This window comes from Sturnira hondurensis, unplaced genomic scaffold, assembly GCF_014824575.4.
Source record: "Sturnira hondurensis isolate 20B ecotype Veracruz unplaced genomic scaffold, ASM1482457v3 Scaffold0023420, whole genome shotgun sequence".
Classification (NCBI taxonomy): Eukaryota; Metazoa; Chordata; class Mammalia; order Chiroptera; family Phyllostomidae; genus Sturnira; species Sturnira hondurensis.
Genome location: NW_028096051.1, coordinates 542604 through 565398, shown reverse-complemented (window position 1 = coordinate 565398; position 22795 = coordinate 542604). Strand labels below are relative to the sequence as shown.

At 38.5% G+C, this 22795-nt stretch overlaps 1 long non-coding RNA gene and 1 pseudogene across 1 annotated transcript; one reads left to right on the top strand and one right to left on the bottom strand.

The window, feature by feature from the left end:
* Positions 1–2559: 2559 nt before the first annotated feature.
* Positions 2560–21926, top strand: LOC118981040 (uncharacterized). Its single transcript, XR_005065259.1, has 3 exons — positions 2560–2571; positions 15418–15420; positions 21848–21926. It is a non-coding gene; the product is annotated as an uncharacterized LOC118981040 (long non-coding RNA).
* A 61-nt stretch (positions 21927–21987) lies between these two features.
* LOC118981036 (60S ribosomal protein L13a-like) lies at positions 21988–22795 on the bottom strand (annotated as a pseudogene).

Below are 22795 nucleotides of genomic sequence, written 5' to 3'. Positions count from 1 at the left end.
ATTCCCAGTACCTTTCCCCCATTTGCCCCCTACCCCTCCCCACTGATAACCCTCTATGTGATCTCCATTTCTCTGATTCTGTTCCTGTTCTAGTTATTTGTTTTTGTTTTGCTTTTTATTTGCTTTTAATTTTTGTTTGTTTTTGTCTTATTTTGTATTTTTAGGTTCAGTTGTTGATAGGTGTGAGTTTGTTGTCATTTTACTGTTCATATTTTTTATCTTCTTCTTCTTAGATAAATCCTTTTAACATTTTATATAATAAGGGCTTGGTGATGATGAAGTCCTTTAACTTGACCTTATCTGGGAAGCAGTTTATGTGCCCTTCCATTCGAAATGATAGCTTTGCTGGATAGAGTAATCTTGGATGTAGGTTTTTGCCTTTCATGACTTGGAATATTTTTTCCCAGCCCCTTCTTGCCTATAATGTTTCCTTTTAGAGATCAACTGATAGCCTTATGGGCACTCCTTTGTAGGTAACTGTCTCCTTTCCTCTTATAGCTGTTAAGTTTCTTTCCTTATCTTTCATCTTGGCTAATGTAATTATGATGTGCCTTAGTGTGTGCTTCCTTGGGTCCAACTTCTTTGGGACTCTCTGGGCTTCCTGGACTTCCCAGGAGTCTATTTCCTTTGCCAGATTGGGAAAGTTCTCCATTTTTTAAAAATAAGTTTTCAATTTTTTTGCTTTTCCTCTTCTCCTTTTGGCACCCCTATAATTTGGATATTGGAACATTTAAAATTGTCCCAGAGGTTCCTAAGCCTGTCCTCGTTTTTTTGAATTGTTGTTTCTTCATTCTGTTCTGGTTGAATGTCTGTTTCTTACTTCTGCTCCACATCATTGGTTCAAGTCCTGGTTTCCTTCTTTTCACTATTGGTTCCCTGCACATTTTCCTTTGCATAGCCTTCACTTCTTCCTCTATTTTGTGACCATACTCAACCATTTTTGTGAGCACCCTGATTACCAGTGTTTTGAACTCTGCCTCTGATAGGTTGGCTATCTTTTCATTGCTTAGTTCTATTTTTGGAACTTTGATTTGTTCTTTCATTTGGGCCAAATCTTTTTTGTCTCAGAACACCTGCTACATTGCAAGGGGCAGAGCCTTAAGAATTTATCAGGGCAGGGAAACCCACCTCGCTGCATTATGGCACTGCCTGGGGGGGAAGGGCAGAGAGGGAACAATTCTGCTTGCTGGGCTCCCCACTGGCTTTCAGTCACTTCCCCTACTACCCACAGCAAATTGGGCCCTTCTGATGCTGATACCCTGGTGGGTGGTTTTATGTACATTCTAGGGCCCTGTGAGTCTCTCCAATGAACTGTCTTGTGAGGCTGGCAGTCTCTCCCACTGCCACAACCCTGACTGGTTTTTACAGCCAGAGGCTTTATTTCTTCGTGCTGCTATGCTGGAAACCTGGGTAGCATGATTTGTCTGGCTCCCCAGTTGTTCCTCCTTGTTTATCCACATGCAATTATGGAATCACCTGGTCCACCAGCCACTGCTTTCCCATGAATCCTCTTCACCCTGGCTGTCTACCTCCACCCCTCCTACCAGTCTGGATGAATGTTTCTTCTTTAGCTCCTTTGTTATTGGACTTCCATACAGTTTGGTTTTCTGACAGTTCTGATTATTTTGTGTTCTAAAATTTGTTGTTGCACTTTTAATTATTCAAGGAGGCAAAGTGTATATACCCACACATCCATCTTTGCTGGAATTCTCTCAAACAACAACATTCTAAGCAGCAAAGACAGAGGTGTGGGACACAGAGGCTGTTTTCTTCCAAGTCCTGCCACTTTTATCAAATGGTATAGTCTTTCTCAGAAAGCCCACAGCAGACTTTCCTCAAGGCCTTATTAAGCAGAACCAGTCACGTGATAAACAAATAGGTCTCACTAAGCAAAGGGGAATGAATTGCCATGATTGTTTTATACCAACAATGATTCACCTCTCTGGGCTGGGCAAAGAACACCTCTGGGTTCTTCCTTTAGCATAAGGAGTGAGCATAGGAGGCTGTCATGTGATCAAACTACAGTGTTTGCCATAGTAGCTGAGCCTGCTCTTGAGGACATCTTCTAACCCTTCTTCTCCTCCTCACCACCCCATTGTGTATCTGGCCAGCTCCCATAGGACCTTTCTTTCATTCAACTCAACACACTAGGCGTGTGAGTTGAATGAAAGATAATACCTTGCTCTCTAATATCTTGCTCTCTAATATCATTCCCCACTAAAAGAAGTCAGAACTCCTTGGAGAAATGGATGATTCCAGAATTGGAGCAGGGTAGGGACAAGATAGTCCTGGAATGTCTTATTATGCCAGAAAGTAATAAAATGCTTTAAAAAAGTATGGGACATATCACAAGGACACAGGAGCCATTGGAGGGGTTCCCACTGTCCAAATATGGAACAATTTGATTAGCAAAATAATTAAGGACAGTAATAAGTTATAAACCACTGATAAAACACAAGAATCCATGAGTTCACAGTGATAATATGTAGGTAAATAAAGAAGGCAAAAGGAAGGTTCATCCTTATACTAGAATACCAAGGACTGACTGGTAAATGTGGAGGAAGTTCTAGAGTACAAAAAATCAGCATTTTGCAACCATCACGGTAAATATTTGTTCAGCCAAGGGTAAACGCATACCAAATCTAGGAACGTTTTAATTGGGAGCAGGTAATTGCAGGCTTTTAGTATGTCTTCCTGCAGATTGCAAGAGATAAAATTAGCAACTATATAGTGGAACGACTCAGCAATCAAAATTAATATGGCCAATAAACAGGGCAGATAGGCATTACATGCCTCCATGTATGATTCCCCAAGAAGGACATAGCATCACTATGTGGTATACCTGGATCTAACCATGAGGAAACATCAACCAAGCATATGAGGAGCATTATATATTTTTAAAGCATAATATAGAGAATACTATATTATTAAAAAACAGGGATGCCATAAAATACAAAGAAATATTGTGTAAATGGTCTAGATCAAAAAAGACTAAAGGTACATGACAATTAAATTCAATACCTGGTCCTAGACTGGATCCTGTACTGGCAGAAACAACAAAAAAGTGCTATAAATAGCAACTAGTTGCAACAGTTAGAATATGGAATAGTCCATATATGAAATATGGAAACTAGATGATATTAAGTATCATATAGATGATAAATTTGATATGTTGATAACCACATTGTGGTTATGTAACTGAATACTAAAGTATTTATGAGGAAAGGGCCATGATATATGAAACATACTTTCAAATGGTCCAGGAAAATTCAACTATGTATATGTGTAGATAGATAAATAGATGATTGATAGAAAGATACAGATAGATAGATAGATAGATAGATGATAGTGCAAGCAAATGGAGGAAAGTTTTGACAATAAATTACTCTGAGTAAAGGGTATATGTCTTCTTTGTACAATTCTTTTCTTTTTATCCTCATCTGAGGACATGTTTACTGATTTCAGAGAGAGGGGAAAGGAGGGAGAGAGGAACATCAATATGAGAGAGAAACATCAATTGGTGGCCTCTAGTATATGCCCTAACCAGGCAGGGACTGAACCCACAACTTAGGCATGTGCTGTGACTGGGAATCAAATGTGTGACCTTTTGGTTTATAGGATGACACTCCAACCAACTGAGCTGCACTGGCCAGGGCTGTACAATTCTTATTATTACAATTTTCCATAACTTCAAAAACATATCCAAGTAAAACATTTTAAAAAATACAGCTCAAGATCCATTCCATCCTGTTTAGAAGACTTCTGTGCTGAGTTTTGTAGTAGCTAAGGTTCCAGAATAATAAAGGATGTCACCTGTGGATTTGTATGTTTTGGCAAATATGAGCTCATCCCAATTATTTGTGGGAGTTCTTCCAAAAGAATAATAATTACTCAATAAATATTTTGTGTGTGCCAAGCACTGTGTTACACACATACTGGTATAAAATATGATTAAAGCAAGCTTCTTGCCCTTAAGAAGTTCATGAATAGGCATGTAAGTTATGTGTCAAGTGGTATAATTAGACGAAGAGACAGATTCTAGGCAAAGTCAGCAGAGAGATATCTTGTTTAGCCTGAGATAGGAATCAGAAGTAGCAAAGGAATGCAGACTGGTCAGGGAAATTTTCCCAGAGATTATTGAATTAAGCTGTAAAGGGATTAGCCTGGTGGACAATGAGAAGGGTAGGTGTGCAGGACATTCTTGGCAGATAGAAAGGAATGAAAGACATAGGGTAGTACTTAAGAACATAAGTTATGGAACCAAACAGCCTGTGCTAAAATCCCAAATCTTATATTTATTAACTGAATTACCTTTGGTAAATTAGTTAGCTTCTCTCGTCTCCATTTCCTCATCTGTCACATGGTGATGATGACATTATCTATCTCATAGGATAATTGCTGATGATTAAATAATAGGAAATGATATTTTTAGACCACAGTCTGGCACGTAATAAGTGCTCAATAAATGTTGAGCTCAGTTTATATGTCTTTTAGAAAACTAAAAGAAATACAGAAATTTCTTTCTATATTTCTTTCTGAACTAAATACAGACATTTAGTTTCTAAAAGAAATGAAAAGAAATTAGTAGAGTGCAGGGTTCAGAGAATGTAGGGACAAAGAGAATGCAGGGTCGGAGAATGTAGGGAAAAAGAAGGCAGGACATGTTGCCAAATTAAAGAATACTTTAATACTTTAACCTAAAGGCAATGAGAAGTTATTGAAGAATTGTAATGATTTGATCTAATTTGTTTTTTAGAAAGGTCCTTCTGGCTTGGAGAGTGAAGCATGGCAAGAATGCAAACAGAAAATCTAGTGAAGAGGTCACTGAATCAGTTCAGATGTAAGAAGATGAGAATCTGAGATAAAATAGTAAGGTGGAGTGTTATTGAGGAGTGATCATATTCAAGACACACATGGGAATAGAAGTCAAGGTTAATTCCCAGGTGCCTGACTTGAACACTGGGATAGATAAAGGCTTCATTCCCTTAGATAGGCAACAGTGGAAGAACAAAGATTTGGAAGTGGGGAATAAAGATAATGAGTTAGGTTTTCACAATAGGAAGTTCGAAGGGGGATGTTTAATAAAAGGTAGACTATACAAGGCTGGGATTTTCTATCCCTTAAAACTTACAAAGCATATTCTGCTATTTTCTACTTGTGTGGCCTTTACCTAGGTATATACCTTTGCTGAGCCCCCATTTCCTTCTTATAAAAGGATTGTAATTATTAAAATGCTGTAGTGTAAATAAAGAATACACAATAAAATGTAAATGTATGTACAAACACATAATGCATTTGTACTATAATACAAATGCTAGATATTTTTCTTTTGGGGACAGCTGATATGCAGGAAAGCTCTTACTTCTTAGATCATATTTTAGGAAACTTCAGAAAACTTTTCCCCTGTAGGTAAATAACAAAGCTTCAAGAATATATAGGAACATTGGACTTCCAGCAAAAATGGAGGTGCAGGTAGACTCACTGTACCTCCTTACACAACCAAAAGAAAGACAACAACGATTTACAAAAAAAAGACAACCAGTACTGACAGAAAATTGAAGTATATGGAAGTCCAACAACCAAGAAGTTAAAGTAGACACAGTCATCCAGTCCCATAGGAGAGGTGGCGGAGAGGGTTCGCAGCAAAAAGAACAGTGGCTGGTGGACTCCAGGCGCATAGGTGATGGCTGGCAGACCCAGGGAGGTGGAGGACTGTGGAGGGCCATGGCGCACAAGGTGGCTGGCAGACTGGGTGGTCCATTTGCACACAGATAAACCAGGCGAAACTGGGGACTGAGACAGACTGTGCAACCCAGGGTCCCAGCTCTGGGAATAAAACCTCAAAACACCAATTGAAAACACCTGCGGAGGTTGAGGTGCTGGGAGGAACTCCCAGCCTCACAGGAGAGTTTGTTGGAGAGACCCACAGGGTCCTAGAATGTACACAAACCCACCCACATGGGAATCAGCACCAGAAGGGCCCAATTTGATTGGGGGAAGCGGGGGCAGTGACTGAAATCTGGCAGAGAGCAGAGCAAGGGCCATTATACACTCTCGGACCCCTGCCCCACAAACAGCATCACAATATAGTGACTGGGTTGCCCCACCCAGGTGAACACCTCAGGCTCTGCCCCTCACTACATAACACACGTGTCAAGACAAAAAAAAAAATGGCTCAAACGAAAGAACAGATCAAAGCTCCAGAAAAAATACAGCTAAATAACGAAGAGATAGCCAACCTATCACATGCACAGTTCAAAACACTGGTAATAAGGATGCTGACAGAATTGGTTCAATTTGGTCACAAATTAGATGAAAATATGAAGGCTATAAGTGAAATACAGGAAAATGTACATGGAACCAATAGTGATGGAAAGGAAATTGGGACTCAAATCAAAGGAGTGGACCAGAAGGAAGAACAAAACATCCAACCAGAAAAGAATGAAGAAACAAGAATTCAAAAAAATGAGGAGAGGCTTAGGGACCTTCAGGACATCTTTAAACGTTCCAGCATCTGAATCATGGAGGTACCAGAAGGAGAAGAGGAAGAGCAACAACTGGGAAAGTTATTTGAACAAATAATGAAGGAGAACCTCTCCAATCTGGCAAAGGCAATAGACTTCCAGGAAGTCCAGGGAGCTCGGAGAGTCCCAAAGAAGTTGGACCCAAGGTGGAACACACCAAGGCACATCGTAATTACATTAGTCAAGATTAAAATGAAGGAGAGAATCTTAAAAGCAGCAAAAGAAAAGGAGACAGTTACCTACAAAGGAGATTCTATGAGACTATCAGCTGATTTCTCAAAACAGACCTTATAGGCCAGAGGGGCTGGAAAGAAGTATTCCAAGTCATGAAAGGCAAGGACCTACATTCAAGATTGCTGTATCCAGCAAAGCTTTCATTTACAATGGAAGGACAGATAAAGTACTTCTCAGATAAGATAAAGTTAGAAGAGTTCATCATCACCAAGCCCTTATTCTATGAAATGTTAAAGAGACTTGTCTAAGAAAAAAGAAGATAAAAATATGAACAGTGAAATGACAGCAAACTCACAGTTATTAACAACCACACCTAAAACAAAAGCAAAAACAAACTAAGCATACAGCTAGAACAGAAACAGAACCATAGAAATGGAGATCATGTGGAGGTTTAGCAACAGGGGAGTGGGAGGAGGAGAGAGCTGGAAAAGGTAGAGAGAATAAGTAGCATAGATGGTAGGTAGAAAATAGACAGGGGGAGGGTAAGAATAGTATGGGAAATGTAGAAGCTAAAGAACTTGTGACACATGGACATGAACTAAAGGGGGGAATGTGGGTGGGAGGGGGTGTGCAGGGTGTAGGGGAGTGAAGAGGAAAAATGGGACAACTGTAATAGCATAGTCAATAAAATATATTTATAAAAAGAATGTATAGGAACAGACTTACCTGTCCTAAGCCTGTGTTTTTCTCCTTCCTAATTGATCTAGGCTATAAATAGTCAGGTAACAAACTTAAAAATAACTCTTCAGTGAGCTGTAAGGAGCCAAAGCTGAAATGCGACTATAGATGCCAAAATTTGAGGTAGAATTCAAAAGTTCTAAGGGGTTGTCATCTGTATTGTGATCTATGTAGCCAACCTCCAGATACAATGGTTGAATTCTGGACCCTGACAAGAGAAGCCTTGCAAGACCTTTTCTACCCTTGTGAAAGTATGTGTAGTTTGTACCTACAGAGGTCATACAACAGGCATCCCAATTCTCTGTGCCACAGACTAACTTTTTTTCTGCAAAATTGGAGGGGCTTGTCCGCAAATATTATAGCCTTGTTCCAATGGATTTGCCTCATAATGTTTCTACAAAAGTGCTTACAAGCCTCCAGATTCTTTTATAATAGCAGGTATAGCTATTGAGGTTGCAAAACTGACTTCATTTGTAGAGTGTGTGCATACAGAGTCTCCCCCTGGAAAGAGATTATAGTTTTTCTATTCAATTCACCTTGTCAGAGAATCACTTATTAATTGCTATTTTATGGGACTGGAATTTTTGTTGCATTCCCCCATCTTGTGACCCAGATCTTTGAATCAATCATTTTTATTCTATAGGCTCAATAAATATACCATTTTCTCAAAATCTCTGCTATTCTCTGTGTGGGTAATGAGGAACTTCACTTTCCTCATATATAAAATAGAAACATTAATACTTAACTTGTAGCATCATTGTGAGGAACAAATGAAAGTGCGTACTCTCCATATTCATTCAAAAATATTTACTAAGAAGCTACTATGTGCAAGACAGTGATATGCATTGGGGATACAACAATGAACAAAGACAAATATTACTACCCTTGTAGAATTTATACTATAGAGGGGAAAGTCTGACAAACAACTAAATAAGTGAAATATATAATATGATAGATGGTAATAAAATTTATAGAGAAAAATAAGACTAGATAGAGTTTTACCTAGTGAATGCCAGTCAGAGTTGTACATTACCACACAGTAGGAACTTCATAATTTGTAGTTATTTCTGTTAAGTCTCTTTGGTCTCTACTTCAAGCATTACTTGGATACAGATCCTAGTTAGTTGCAAGAGTTCAAAAAGATTTATTAAAACCTGACTATGGATCAGGGACTCACTACTTTGGTGGGTGTAAAGATGAACGAGGTATGACCCAGAATCACAAGAATCATTTGAATATATTGTAGTAAGTGATCAAACACACAGGGTGAGGAGGACAGAGGGCAGAGTAGAGTCACTTAGTATACTCAAAAGTCAGGAAAGGCTTTCTGAAGGTGCTGATGCCTAAATCAAGACTCAAAGGTTGAGCAAAAGGGAATTGGAAAGGGTGAACTTGGCAGAATAAATTACACAAAGTCATGAGGCCATGGACTAATGAGGTGAGTAAGAAGGAACTATATGATATTCAGGGAGCAGAGAATGGCAGGGAATGAAGTTAGAGAAATAGACCCAATTCAGGAGGACCTGTACAGTCAGGTCATAGACAACACTCAGGAAAATTATGGAACAACCGGAAGTTCTCAAGCAGGGAAATTACATGGTCAAATTAGCATTTTAGAAACACTTCCTTGTAGAAAAAAAGGGAAAGTAAAAGAAAAGAGGTCATTCTGGGTGTGGTTTGTAGGCTAGCTTGATTCCAAGGAAGTCAAAACTAGAGGCAGAGACTCCAGATAGGACACTACCAGAATAATCCGTGAGAGCTTGGCTGGCGGGAGGTACAGGAAAAGATGGATTTGAGAAATAGTTAGGAAGCAAAATTGGCAATCATTAGTGCCTGATTCAATTAAGAATAAAAAATCAAGAGTGTATTTCAAGTTTCTGGCTTGGGTGTATGGTAGTGCTATGATAGGAAGTACAGAACAAAGAATGGATTTCCTGGAAAAGATGATGAATTCAGTTTTGGACACTTCTAAACCTGATTCAATGTTTTATTTCCAGAAGATGCTCTCTTGGTACCTGGTATACTTTAAGGTTTTGTAGTCAAGCATACATGGGTTAAGTCTATATTATTGGAGTAATAATAAAAATTTACCTCATAGGTGATAAGATAAAATGATATATTGCACACCAGTTGCTTAGTGCAATGATTGACATACAGTAAATTCTAAATATAGATTAGGTATTGGCTATTATTAGCCTCTTCTTTTCTGGCCCAGATCACACCTCCAACTTCTGCTCAACTCCTCTAAGTTTTTTAAAGGTTTTCTAGCTGACTTGCCTCTGACCTCTTACCATATTCATTTTGGAGCTGCTCCATGAATTTCTACAATCTGCATTAGTCATCTTGCTTACTCTTTAGCTTCTTCGTGGTTTTGAAAAGAACTTCATTGATTCTGCACGTGGTTTCCTTGCTAAGTCAACGTTTCAGGTTTCCCTTGACCTGTAGATCACCATAATTTTGTAATGCTTGCTTAGGAGTTTTTAATAGGTATGTCTCTCCAGACACCAACCCACTTGATTGCTCCTTCTATCATCTGATAATTTTGTTACTAGATGAAAGTGTCCGGTGCAACAATTTTCAGGATGATAGCTACCGTACATTTAATATCTATTAAACCAGAGACTTGACATTTATTCTCCCATTTCATCCCTAGAAAGCTTCTGAGGTTGGTGCTAGTTTTATCCCAGTTTTGTAGCCAATAACTAACATTTATTGAGTATTCACATATCAAGTACTGTGTTAAGTACTTTGCATACATTAACTTATTTTATTCTCACACCATCCCAAAATGTAAGCTCCATTATTTAAAAGGTAGCAGCAAACGAACAAACTAAGCCTTAGGTAAGTTAAAGTAACATGCTTAAGGTCACACAGCTGATAGTAAAATATTGAGGATTCAACTATGAGTGTGTTTGCTCCTGTGCCATGCAACATGCCACTATGGGATGAGAAAAAGGAAGGGCTGGGGAATGGGAGGGAGACTGATTGAGAATGTATATTTAATAGGATGAATAAATGGGGCTACTTTCTATCTTTGTACCGAAAGAGAAAACTAAGTCAATTACTTACTTGGCTTTACTTGTAAGACAGTGATTTTCAACCTTTTTAAAAATCTCATGGCACACATAAACTACTAAAGTTCTGTAGCCCACCATAAAATACATTTTTGCCCATCTGACAAAAAAAATAGGTATACTTTTGATTTATTCACACAGGACAGCTATTGTTGTGTTGGCTGTTATAATTTTTTATTTGACATTCTAAGGAAAAAGAGGTCATTACCCTTGACTAAACAGTCAGATATTGCATGTTTTAAAAATTCTTGCAGCACATCAGTGTGCTGTGGCACACTAGTTGAAAATCACTGTTGTAATGTGATTAGAAAAATAGAGTTAACAAAGCTGGTATTTGAAATTCCTTCTCCAGCTCCTTTCCACACCTTACTCCTTACCCAGACACTCATTAAAACTTCTAAGGTTATTAATCAAAAACACTCAAGTGAAAAGGAATAGACTGTAATTCCATCCCTTATCCTAATGCTAGAATTTTCATTTTCTGTAGTCCTTTCTAAGTTGTGTCCATATAAAGACAATTTTACCTAGTTGTAACTATTTTGTATTTTGTTTTATTTATTTAACATTATAAAACAAACCTTCTATCATTCCTATTTCATTTGCTAATGGACCCTAATATATAATGAGTTGTTCAACATTAAAATTATTCAGATTTTCTCATTAGTAAAAGTAATACTGTATTGACAATCTGTGCCTATCACTCTTACTTTCCTTCTGCTGAAGTCTGTCCTTAGAATAAAATTCCCAAATAGGAATTTCCACATCAAAGGGCAGAAACATACTTATAGTTCTTGATGCAGGTTACCAAATTGCTTCCCCAAAGGATCAGGCCTATTTGCATTGCAGTTGTAACAGTACAAGCTCATCACTGACTGATGGATTTTTTAGTTGCTACCTCTCTTTTCATGTTTTTAGTTTAGTTTTGACCTCTATCATTTCTGTCATTAGGTATCTACTCAAAATAGTCTGAAGTTTTCATGAAAATAAAAATTACAAATGAAGAATGAAATAACTAGCTACAATTTAAAATCCCTTTTAGGTGTATTTGTGCTACAAGTGTCTCCCAGCACGCCGCTCTTTCAGTCCTTTTCAGATTCATTTTTCCATAATGAAATTACAGGTGGAAGGAAATATGGCCAGCCTTGCAGGAGCCCAGTTGGAAAGGTTAACTTGAGAGTAGGGAGGGACATCAGCCAGTGTCGGGGAACCTGGTAAGTGGTGGATGTAACCAGAATACACAAGGAAAAATCACAGTTTGAGATTGAACTGAGAAAAATCATTAACATCAAAGTTTCCTCCACTCTGTAATTAACCCAATAGTATCTCCCTCATGTAGAAACTAATTTGTACTCAAACTATTTCGGATCAAGAAGTAGTATTGGCAAAAAAAAATAGACCTGCTGCTCCTAGGAACAATGAAGAGACAATAATGAGAACTCTTATACAGCAAGTTCCTTCTATGTGTCCAATATTGTGCAAATTGCTTCCTCCAGCTTATCTCTAATCATCACAGCAACCCTAGGAGGTGGGCACAATTAAAGTGATTTTACAAATGAGAAATCTGAGGATCAGAGAGGTATGAGGAGGTCGTAAATAGCATGAGTTCTAGAGGTAGAGTGCCTGGGTTGGAACTCTGGCTTTCCTACTTAGTAGTTACGTGATGTTAGGCAAGTTATTTCACTTCTCTTCATTTTAGTTTCTTCTATTTGTAAAAGAAGATAATAATAGAAGAACCTACCATACAAAGGTTTTTGCGAGGATTGAAGGAAAGAACACAGGGTGGAGCAAAAGGAGGTTTACAGTTGTGAGTATGCAAAACAAATTTTATTCTTATATTATCATTTATTGATTATTATATTCTTTTCCATATGAACAATTGTAAACCTACTTTTTTCCCATCCTGTGTATGCAAAGGGATTTGAACAGTGGCTAGCACACAGTAAGTGCTCAAAAGATCTGAGCAGTGATCATTATTATTACCCAAGATGCCACAGTCTGTTCCAGATTTGCTAGACTTCAAATGTCATCCTCTCTTCATTAAATCAAAGAGCTCACTTACAACTAGTATATGTTGTTAGGAAACTCTGGTTAGCCAGCTAAACTACTTGCTTATACTCTGATTCTCCTAGAGCCACATGCAGTGGCAATGTAAGGATTTAAGAGTCATCTCCTACCTCTTATGAAACACCACCTCTTCCCAAAAGGAAAGACCACTTCTTCCTTCTCTTTATGTATGAGGCTTGTCCTAGTGGCCCACTGGGGAATGGTAATTTTACACTAAAAGAGCCAAGATCCTGAGTTCTATGTACAACTACAATTCTGCTATGGCTGAGAAAAGTTTCTATTCTGTTCTATTTTCTTCTCTTGAAGCCCAGAAGTTGTATTTAGGCTCAAATGTAAATCCCTAACCCAATACCTTGTTTCAGGTAAAGTATGATGGGTAAAGTGATATTTAGGTAGAAAGAAGCTTCTATTAATATTTAATAAGAATTAACACATATTAAACACTTAAAATGTTGTAGGTACTATTGTCAATCCCTCACATTGGTTTCTGCATTTAATCCTCACAACAACCCTCCATGGTAGGTACTAGTCCCACTTGACAGAATAAGAAACTAGGCACAGTGGTTAAGTAACTGACCAAAGGTTACTTAAGTAGTAAATGCAAGTGCTAGAATTTTAATCCAGGGCCCTAGAGCCCACATGTACAATCACTACACACTATACATTGATTCTCATTAATGGTAAAGCCACAGGTTAATCATTGTGTCTAGCATAGTGCCTATCAAATAGAAGAAATTTATTACATGATTTCAAATGATGAATGAGCAATTCATTATTTATGCCTCTGTACCATGCAACCCAGTAATAAATGTACATTTAATCAGATAAATTAGACATGTTTTTTAACTTATTTAATTATTAAATTAAACTATTTGCCTGAAATAGCCTTCAATACAGCTCCATGTAACTTAATCATCTGTTCAAACTGCACAGCAAGATTATTCATTCATCCTTTATTAATTAAAAATACCCACTAGAAGTCAAGCCCCCATAATATCTCCAGGGATAAAGCGATAAATAGACATAGAAACTCACTGTGTTGTGGAGAGAGACAGACAAACATATATACAAATAAAAATTATATGGTCTGATCAGAGGCATGGAAAGGGGAAAAACATGGGATAAAAAAAGAGGAAAACTGTATCAACATAGAGTGCTTTTGCTTCCCAACATGGCTCCTTCTGGCAACAGATCTCATTCCACCTATATGGGCACATTACCTAACTCTAGTGTGATGACTAATTTTGTATGTCAACTTGACTGGGCTAAGGGATGCCCAGATAGCTGGTAAAACATTATTTCTAGGTGTGTCTGTGAGGGTATCTCTGGAATAAATTAGTATTTAAATCAGTAGACTGAATAAAGATTACAGTCACCAATGCTGGTGGGCATCATCCAATTTGTTGAGGACCTGAATAGAGCAAACAGGCAGAGGGAGGACAAATTTGCTGTTTGCTTCAGCTGGGATATCCATTTACACTTGTTTTTTTAGATATTGGCACTCTTAGTTCTCTAATCTTTGGACTCAGACTGAATTATACCACCAGCTTTCCTGGGTCTTCAGTTTGCAGGTAGCAGATCACAGGACTTCTCAGCCTCTATAATCATGTGGTTCCTATAACTAATAAACAAACAAACAACAAACAATTGATTCTATTCTTTCTAGAGAACCCTGACTAATACAATTGGATAATCAGAGAACTGTTTCTCTGGCCATTCTCATCAGTTCAGGGATACACTCAATTCTGGAACTTTTGCTGGGACTATTAAGAAAGTAGGTCTGTGTTTCTACTGGGGTTACTAAGTGATAAGATGCAAATCTGTATCTCTTTGTGGGTATCTTAGCCATTATGCAGGGAGAGCCTTGTTGAGAAATGAGTCAACAAGGAGGAGATCAGAGACTACAAATGGAAACAGATTGCTGATGATATCATCTGAACACCTAGATTGAGCTATGCCTAAAATTTACCCTGAGATTTTCTATTAGTATCAGTTACTAATTTCTTTGGCTTAAGCTTATTTGTGTTGTATTTTTACCACTTGATAGCAAGAGTCCTGATCTATACAGGCATATATGTAGCCTCTCTCTCTCTCTCTCTGCACATTCACTGGTATGTTGGTTAATTAGGGAAGGCTTCCTGGAAGAAGTGAGGCCTGAGCTAAATGTTAAAATATTGGTAGAAGTTACCTAAAGCAAAGGAAAATATACTCTAGGCAGAGAGACGGCATGAGTAAAAGTATGAAGGTAGAATACACCACAAAATGAAGTGGGTGGGGATACTATATTTTGATGTGACCAGAGGGTAGAGTGAGATTCAGAGGCAGGAGAGACAAAGCTGGAGGGCAGGGCAGGGGCCATCTGGAATGCCACGGCAATTTGTATTCCTTTCACTCCTTTTCTACAGTTCACCCAAAACTTTTCATTGTTCTCCTTTTGTTATTAGTTCTCCAGTAACATATACCAATAAACAATGTCAAAGTAGAAAGCTTTCTAGGCTTGAGGTTAGGTCAATCTCAGGATCTTTTGGGGGTTCTGAATCACTAAGAGGCTCTTTGTGGTGTCTTACTTGCTGGCTGCTCTAGCTGAGGGAATCCTTATCTTTCATAAGGAACAACTTGCTCAGAGGAAGAGACAATTACAATAAACTATGATCAGGGCAACAGTGAAGTGATATAAAGGGGGCAATGAAACCAAGGTATCAAGGAACATTTCTTCTACAAGTGTGACCTTTGAACTGACTTGAAGAATGTATAAGGATTTTCCAGATGGACAAGGGTGAAGTGGAGGTCATTCCAGATAGGAAGCAATGTTTATAAAATAGCCTAGAGATACAAGAGAACAGGTTGTGCTTGGGATAACTGCCTATAATTTGGTACTTCTGGAGACTTAAGTGTTTGGGGTGGGGAGGTTAAGACAGGGTTGGAAGTAGCACAGGGACAAACTACTGGTTATGTAAGCAGGAGCCACATAATAAGGATCTTAGTTAAGGGACTTAGAATTTATTCAGGAAAAAATGGGGAACCATTGAAAAAAATGAACAGAGGAGTGACTTACAGTTTTGGTTTAGAAAGAGCTCCCTGGCTGCAAAATGCTGCAGAGTGAACAATGGATTAGAGTCTTCTGGGCCAATCAGCAAGCATCAAGTAGCCCACTTAGGAAGCTGTTCCAGTGGTCTAGGTGTGAAATGATGATGCAGTGGTAACAGGCATGCAGATAAGTGGATGGATCTGAGAGCTATTTTAAGAATAGAAATGACAGAGCTTGGTGACTGAATGGATGTCAGTAATGTGGGGAGAAAAGGGAAAGAAATGTGTGATATCCAGGTGTCTGAAGTTTAATATAAACCAGTGAAAGGAAAAACACTGTAAGCAGCCTATATATTAGCACCTCTGGCTTATATCAGCCACTCTCCCTTTTTCTCTCTCCCTTTTCCTCTGCCTGCCCACCTTTAGATGATTCTGTGTGCAGATCTGCCAGTATATTTGTGTGTTAAGCAGGGAATCCTTTATTGAATTATAGCTGTTCAAACTGTTGAAACTGTAAGGGGAGACCCCAAGGGAATTTCTAACACCACCATTCCTCTGATGTCACCCCCTATACACTAGAACATCGAGTAATTGTCTGGTCCCTGAAAATTGTTTTAGAATTCAGGAACCTCTTTCTTTAGCAATCTCAGCTACCAAACTCTCAAAGACATGAGCCAGGCATCCTCATATTTGAACATAAGTACTTATCCGTGGCTTTGTTCATGTATCTATATGGGTAGAGGGGTATATGTGTATGCATCTAGACACATGAGACCACCTCCATCAAAGAAAATAATTGGAGTAAGTAATCCTTTTCAGATGCCCATCTGATACTCCTAGACAAAATCAGTTGGTTATTCTTTATTCTTTGGGCTAGGTCATTCTAGATTCAAGCCAAAGAAAAATGATTTCCTCTTTAGGCAATATTTCATAGTCAGGGATCATTTCTACTTAGTCCAGAGTAAAAATAAAAAATATATTTATATACATATAACTATATATATAAATATTTTTATATAAAAATAAAATATTTATATATATAAATAAAAAATATATATGTATATCGACTGTCAGCTGTGTACTTCAGAGCTTCACCAAAAACTGTACTGGGGGCTTTGTTATACTCAAATGCCCATCAAATTGGTGTACCTTCTCTGCAAAATGATGAAAACTTTTTAAAAGTAAAAGGGTTGGGTTTTGTGTGTCTGTGTTCATGTGTAATTTTTTTCTCTTTCCATAGCTAGAGGAGTTGAGGTAAGAGCTTAATATTCACCAAAAGTGTATTTTATTAATGACCAAGGAGTGATGAATAGCTCTCAGAAAACAGCATTTTAGAAGCAGAGAAGAGTGGCTAACACACATTTCAAATCAAGGGGTGGCCCCTGTCCAAGCTGGGTACCAAGAAGAGGCCATCTACAAGCCCACATATTGGCTCTGAGTGGTTCATCTGATTTTTATATTCCTGATATGAGGAAGTCAACTCCTGTCTGAAACTCCTCTAGAGCAATGGAAAACATTCATCACAGCCCAACTGGACCTGTACCAGATGACTGATTGCCCTAAGAAGAAACTGAGGGTTTCCAATTGGGCTAACATTAGTGTGAGCTTAGAACACAAACAAACCAACTCCTGCTGCAACAGGCCTTCCCAGAGAGCACTAGCACCCACAGATGGAAACCTCTCTCTCTCACACACACACAAGCTGTTTATGTTTACCAGCTCAAGAAGGATGAAGAAGCTCTAAATCTATAGTCTCAAACACAGTGCCAAGCCGTGATCCTGAGATTCAATGAGACAATTAGTATTTTTCTGAGTGAATAAAAGCATAGAATGGCTCAAATGGGATACCTTGGCAATGGAAGGATTCTTAACAAAATTGCCCTAGGAGAAACTGAAAGTTTAGTTTTCTCTAGTGGCATGTACTTACAAGGATTTATTTAACAAAAGTAGTGCCCAGCTATAATATTTTGTATAATGGTGTTGTACTAGCTTTAGCTCAAAAGAAACAGGTTTCAACCATATCTTTCCCTAGCCCTAGGCCAAATTCCCCAAGAATCAGACTCTTTAGTATTTTGTTTCAAAGATTTTATTTATTTATGTTTAGAGAGAGGGAAAGGGAAGGAGGAAGAGAGAGAGAGAGAAACATCAATGTGTGGTTGCTTCTCATGTGGCCCCCACTGGAGACCTGGCCTGCAACCCAGGCATGTGCTCTGACTAGAAATTGAACAGGTGACCCTTTGGTTTGCAGCCTGTGCTCAATCCACTGAGCTATACCAGCAGGGGCAGACTCTTTAAGTACTATAGTCTACTGAAATTTTTCCTTTGCTCCACCCCAACTCCACCACACGTACCCTTAACTGTGGGGGGAAGGAACTTGCTATTATGTTAATGTAATCTAAATATGAATAATACCTGAAACATTGCACATTTCCCCTATGCACTAATAATAATTATCATTGCTTCAGATCTTCCCTCTGTGAGAAACATCCAGAAAAGCCAGGGCAATTACTGTGTAGGGTGGGGATAGTTGGGGAAACAAAGAAACAGGGACCCTAGAAATCCAAGTAGAATAGTCCCATAGATCCAACTGATGAGATTAAAAATGAACACCTTTTGATATTATTTGTAACAAAATGTGTTTTTATTTAAAAAACATGCTTTGGGTTGCCTTTTGCTTATGAGTCAACTGGCTCAGGAATATTCTGGGCCCACCAACACTTGATTTTCCAAAGAAGTGTGAAGGGAGGATTTGTAAAGAGATTAATTTATTCAGCCTTTAAAATTATGACTCTAATTGTAACTCTTACCTTGTTCTTCCCACGTGAGTGATGAAATTCAGAAGATGACTTGATAAAATTCACTGAGTAGCTTAGAGCTATGTGCCATAGAACTCTAGATAACAATCATAAAACATAAGATAGATTTCTCTAATATGATAATTTGCCTGTGACAAATGAGAACTTCCCTAGTCTGTAAACAATGTGCAAATAATGTTTAAGACAGCACAGAAAGGGTTTCTGAAATGATGACTACTAGCACTCAGATAGGAAGTAGGAGGTCTGTGGTTCCAGAATGAAAGGAAAGAGGGAAAAAAGCAGTCTTTTGGGGTAAAGCCTGTTTCTAAGGGAGAAGAGCAAGAATCATTATGATAACTAGGAGAATGAGGCCCTCAAAGCCAAGTTCAAGGAATACATTTTAATTCTCACTCCCCACTCCCCCACACATACCAAGCTCAATCCCACTTGAGGACCATATGGAACTTGGACAGAACACCCACACACACGTCCTGTTATATTGATGTACACACATAGAGACACCTAGGCAATCAGAGCTGCATTCAGAAACAGGCCCATATAGACAGCCAGGAGACAATAAATAACAGATATGTGGACAGAGGACACACACATGTGTAGAATTGGGTTGGGTAGATATATTTGGGGAGTAGTGGTAAGTAATAACACCTTTCTCATCCACTCCCAAGTTCAGAACCAACTGAAAGACACAGGAAGCAGAGAGACAGAGATGAAAAATATGCTTATTACTGTTAAAAGCCAGATTGGAGGGCATGGAATACACAAAAAGCCATAATAGGTATTCTAATACTTTTCCCATTTAACTACACAGAATTGCCAACTGACCCAGGAGTGAGGAAAGAAGCCAAGAGAGTTATTTTAACAGAAGTACTCCCAAATGGAAACACAAAAAAAAGCAGAATGAAGGACTCCAATTCCTTCTATCTCTTGCAAAAAAAATGACAGAGAGATGATTAATAAAGTCATTACAAGATGCTTTTCCAACTCTCCTGCCTTGAAATCTTTGTTTTACCACTTCCTGGCTCAGTCTTCTCCCTTGTAAAAAGTTACTATTACCACTTTTCAGGTTCATTGTAATCATTGCCAATCATGTTTGGAAAGTGCCTTGCATAGTGCCTAGCATTTAGCAATTGTTTTCTTAATCTAGGGCAAATTAAACTCATTGAATGACTACCATTAAGCTTTTGTGAAAACTTCATTTCAGCAATATATAAGCTCTTTAAAAGAGCAAATGTTATTTCCATACTATCCAAAGTGATCTACAGAGTCAGTGCAATTCCTATCAAAATTCCAGTGGCCTTTTTCATAAAAATTAAAAAATTCTATAACTGGTATGAAAGTACGAAAATCCCTGAATAACCAAAGCAATATTGAAAAAGAAGAGCATTATGCTTACTGATTTCAAACTATTTTATAAAGCTATAGTAATCAAAACAGTATGATACTGCCATGGGAACAGATATATAGACCACTGGAACAGAATAGAGAGCCCCAAAATAAACCTGAGCATATACTATCAACTAATCTTTGACAAGGGCACCAAAGATACACAATGGAGAAAGGATAGTCTCTTTAATAAATGGTGCTGGGCCCTGGCTGGTGTAGCTCAGTGGATTGAGCTCCGGCCTGTGAACCACACGATCGCGGTTCGATTCCCAGTCAGGGCACATGCCTGGGTTGCAGGCCAGTTCCCAGCAGGGGACTCATGAGAGGCAACTATACATTGATATTTCTCTCCTTCTCTCCTTCCCTTCCCCTCTAAAGATAAATAAATAAATAATTAAAAAAAATAAATGGTGCTGGGAAAACTGGATATCTACCTGCAAAAGAAAGAAATGATGAACCCCTATCTTACACCACTCAGAAGAATTAACTCAAAATGGATTAAAGAAGTAAATATAAGACCTAAAACTGTAAAACGCTTAGAAGAAAACCTAGGAGGAGAGCTTCATGGCACTGGCTTTAGTAATGATTTCTTGGTTATAACACCAAAAGCAAAAAAATAAATAAATAGGATTACATTAATCTAAAAAGCATTTGCACAGAAAAAAATCAACAAAATGAAAAGGTAGGGGAAATTTAGAGCATGGAAAAATATTTGCAAATCATATATCCAATAAAGGTTTAATATCCCCAAAAGCAAATAACTTGTTTTAAAAATAGACAAGGAATTTCAATAGGCATTTTTCTGAAGAACTCATACAAATGTCCAACAGATTTATGAAAAGATGCCTAGCATCATTAATACTCAGGGAAATGCAATAAATATCATATCATACCTGTTAGAATGGCAATTATTAAAAAAAAAACAAGAGAAATCCCTATTAACAAGTGTGGGCAAGGAAATTGAAAAATTGGAATCTTTGCGCAGTGTTGGTGAAAATGTAAAATGGTGCAGCCAGTATAAAAAACAATAAGGAGGTTATTAAAAAGATTTTAAAAAACTACCATATATTTCATCAATCCCACATCCAGGCATTTACCCAAAAGAATTTAAATCAGGATCTAGAAGGGATATTTGCATTCCTACATTCATTGCATCATTATTCACAAAAGACAAGAGATGGAAACAACTTAAATGTCCATTGACCAACAAATGGATAGAGAAAACATGGTATATACATATTACGAAATAATATTCAGTCTTAAAAAGGAAAAAAATACTGTCATATGCTACAACATAGATGACCCTTGAGAACATTATGCTAAGTGAAATAAATTAGTCTCAAAAAGCACAAATACAGCATGATTCCACTTATATGAGGTATCAAAAGTAGTCAAATTCAAAGAAGCAGAAAGTAGAATGGTGGTTGCCAGGGGCTGGGGAGAGGTAGAAATGGGTATTACTATTCAAGGGGTGTAAAGTTTCAGTCATTCAAATGGAAAAGTTCTAGTGACCTGCTGTACCACATTTGTGCATGTAGTTTACAATACTGTTCTGTACACTTAAAAAGATGTTTAAAAATAGATTTCATGTTATGTGTGTGTTTTTTAACCAAATTTTAAAAAATGTATTTTTTACTAGAGTAAGGATCCTGAAGCTAGGGTCTATAAGCCTCAGCCCAAACTGTATATAACATTGGGAGCTCATGTGAGGCCTTGTAGGAGCGAGATAGTGTAGTTTTCACTAGGATCTCTAGAGTCCTCAATTCAGAGGAGCTCAAGGTATTGTCATGAGGAATATGATATTTAAATTTGGGTTTACAAAGGATTATGTAAGAAAGTTTTTTTTCTTTAAAAATAATTAATTCAGTTGTGATTACAAGGTACAGGAATGTGCAAGGGCAATGCCTGTGACTCTGTGGCTGGCAGCCCCAGGCTGTGCATCTCTAAGTGCCCTTGTCCAATACCAAGTTTTTCTTGTCCCCACATTCACTCACACCCTAATGGGTGCAGGGTATGGTATCTGACCATGTGGAAAGTTTAACTGGAGTTCCAGCTCACTGATAACTACTGAAAGGGAACTAGCTGTCTCAAGTGTTAGTTTCCCCAAACTGTTATGAACAAGTAGATCACAGTACATTCAGAGTCACATATGTGTTATTTATTTATTTAATTCTTGTTCAAGTACACATATGTGTTTTAAAAGATGTTTCTTAAACAGCAGTGACTAAGGCCCCTTCTGTGTCTCCATCCTTCTAAGGCTCAGGTTGCCCATGGCCCTGGAACAATAGCCCCTGGTGGTCCCCTACATCCTAGGGCAGTAATGGAGAAAGGGCAGGCCAGGCCAAGCATGAGGAATTAAGTCAATTTTATTTGGCTCAGACTAGGAGTTCATGAGTCTTGAGGACCCCTGTGTGTTTGTCAGTTTTCTTCTCCACTTCTTTTCCTCCTGTTTCTATAGCCTCATGAGCTGCTTTTACTTCTGGTAATGGATCTTGTCCTTCTCCTTCCTCTTCTCTTACAGAGTGGCTGTGACTGCCTCATACTGCCAGCCAACCTCATGGGCCAGGCGCTGCAGGTAGGCAAACTTCCATATAGGCTTCAGACGCACCATTGTGAGGCCCACAGGGACTGCCAGTTGCTTTTTCTTGTCATGGGGTGGCAGGATCCCATCAAACCCCTTGAGGCAGGTGACCTGTCCTTGCTTGCTCTTGGTGGGGCAGCATGGGTCACCCAATCCACCAAAGATGCACGTGGGGCCCCAAAAGTGGTAAGGGCCCCATGATGGGGTGGTGTTCATTCACTTACAGAGAAAGACCAGGTACTCCAGCTTGTTTCTGTAAAAATTGCCAAAAATGTTGATGCCCTCACAGTGCACCACCACCACCTTCCAGCCCAGCAGCACCTGCTTGGCCAGGATTGCCTCCAGTAGGCCCAGGAGATGACCTTGGCCATTGAGTACCAGAACCTGCCCCTCTGCCATCTTTGGCAGCCACCT